This window comes from Mus caroli, chromosome 17 (genome assembly GCF_900094665.2).
Source record: "Mus caroli chromosome 17, CAROLI_EIJ_v1.1, whole genome shotgun sequence".
Lineage (NCBI taxonomy): Eukaryota > Metazoa > Chordata > Mammalia > Rodentia > Muridae > Mus > Mus caroli.
Genome location: NC_034586.1, coordinates 28,167,581 through 28,169,617, shown reverse-complemented (window position 1 = coordinate 28,169,617; position 2,037 = coordinate 28,167,581).

Genomic DNA, 2,037 nt, shown 5'->3' with positions numbered 1-2,037 from the left:
ACAACCATCCGTAACGAGATCTGGCGCCCTCTTCTGGAGTGTCTGAAGACAGCTACAGTGTACTTACATATAATAAATAAATAAATCTTAAAAAAAATTGGATATTAGTTGTTTGGTTTGGGAGGTAGGGCAGGTTGAGACAGGAACTCTCTACACAGTCCTGGCTGTCCTGACGGTTACTATGTAGACCATGCTAATCTTGAACTCCCACAGATCCCCCTGCCTCTGCCTCTCAAATACTGGGATTAAAGATGTATGTGACAGTATGTCTAGTCCCAGATAAGTTTTTAATTTAGAAAAACACTTGACAGCCAGTGTGATGGCATAAACCTGTAATCTTAGCATTGGGGCATTAGAGATAGGACGATCAGTAGTTCCCGGTAAGTCTCAGTTACACAGGTTGTTGGAGACCAGCCTGGGCTATAGGTAACGCTGACTCAGCAAAAACAACCCATTCATCCCACTCCAGCTCAAAAGCAAGAAAATACATAAAAATGCATAAAAAAAAAAAGACCACGATTGGTAGAGTATTTATCTAGCATGCACAGAGCCCTGGCTTCTGTCTCCAGTGTCTCATGCCTGTAATCACCTGAGTGAGCATAGTCTTGGATGGAGCCAGGTAGTGGCTGACACACGTTTTTAATCCCAGTATTTAGGAGGTAGAGTCAGATGGATCTGAGTTCCAGGCCAATCTGGTCTATAGAGCAAGTCCAGGACTGCCAGGGCTATGCAAATAAACTCATTCCAAAACCCAAAACAAATCAAATCAAAACTAAGTTCTGGTTGACTTCCATCACCAGCATGCCCACAATCCCAGCATAGCAAAAGGATCAGAAATTCAGGGTGCATGCCTTTATCCAGCACTTAGGAGGCGAAGGCAGGCAGATCTCTGTGAATTTGAGGCCACCTTGGTCTACAGAGTGAGTTCCAAGAGGGTTATGAAGAAAGACCTTGTCTCAAAAGAAAACTGTGGGGACTGGAGACTTGGCTCAGCAGTTAAGAGCATAATGACTGCTCTTCCAGAGGACCTGGGTTCAATTCCCAGCTCACAACTCTCTGTAGTTCCAAGATCTGATACCCTCACACAGACATACTTGCAGGCAAAAAACACCAATGCACATAAAACAACAACCAAAGGGAAAACTGAAAATGCTATGTTGGTGGGGGAGGGGGATTGGAGAGATGGCTCAACGTTTTTTTTGTTTGTTTTGTTTTGTTTTTCAAGACAGGGTTTCTCTGTATAGCCCTGGCTGTCCTGGAACTCACTTTGTAGACCAGACTGGCCTTAAATCCTCCCACCTCTGCTGGGATTAAAGGCTTGCCCCACCATGCCCAGTTTATGGCTCAGCATTTAAGAGCTCTTGCTATTCTTCCAGACAACAGGGTTCAATTCCCACATATGGTGATTGACAACCACCTGTAACTCCAAAACTGCTCTTGCAGGGCACCTTCATTCAGGCCCCAGAACCCTTACTGCGGATCTCACGACACCTGTTATTTCCAGCTCCAGGGGCTCTGACGACCCTCTTCAAGCTTATTTGAGCACCTGCATGCATATGCATACAACATACAAATACAAATAATAAACTCCTAGCCAGGCGTGGTGGCACACGCCACTGATCCCAGCCCTCCAGAGGCCTAGGCAGGCAGATTTCTGAGTTCAAGGCCAGCCTGGTCTACAAAGTGAGTTCCAGGACAGCCAGGGCTACACAGAGAAACCCTGTCTTGAAAAAAACCAAACACAGAAGTGGATGCTCACAGTCAGCTATTGGATGGAACACAGGGCCCCCAATGGAGGAGCTAGAGAAAGTACAAAAGGAGCTAAAGCGATCTGCAACCCTATAGGTGGAACAACAATATGAACTAACCAGTACCCCACCACCACCACCACCACCGAGCTCGTGTCTCTAGCTGCATATGTATCAGAAGATGGCCTAGTCAGCCATCAGGGGAAAGAGAGGCCCATTGGTCTTGCAGACTTTATATGCAAGGGGAACTCAAGGGCCAAGAAGTGGGAGTGGAGCCGGGCGTGGTGGC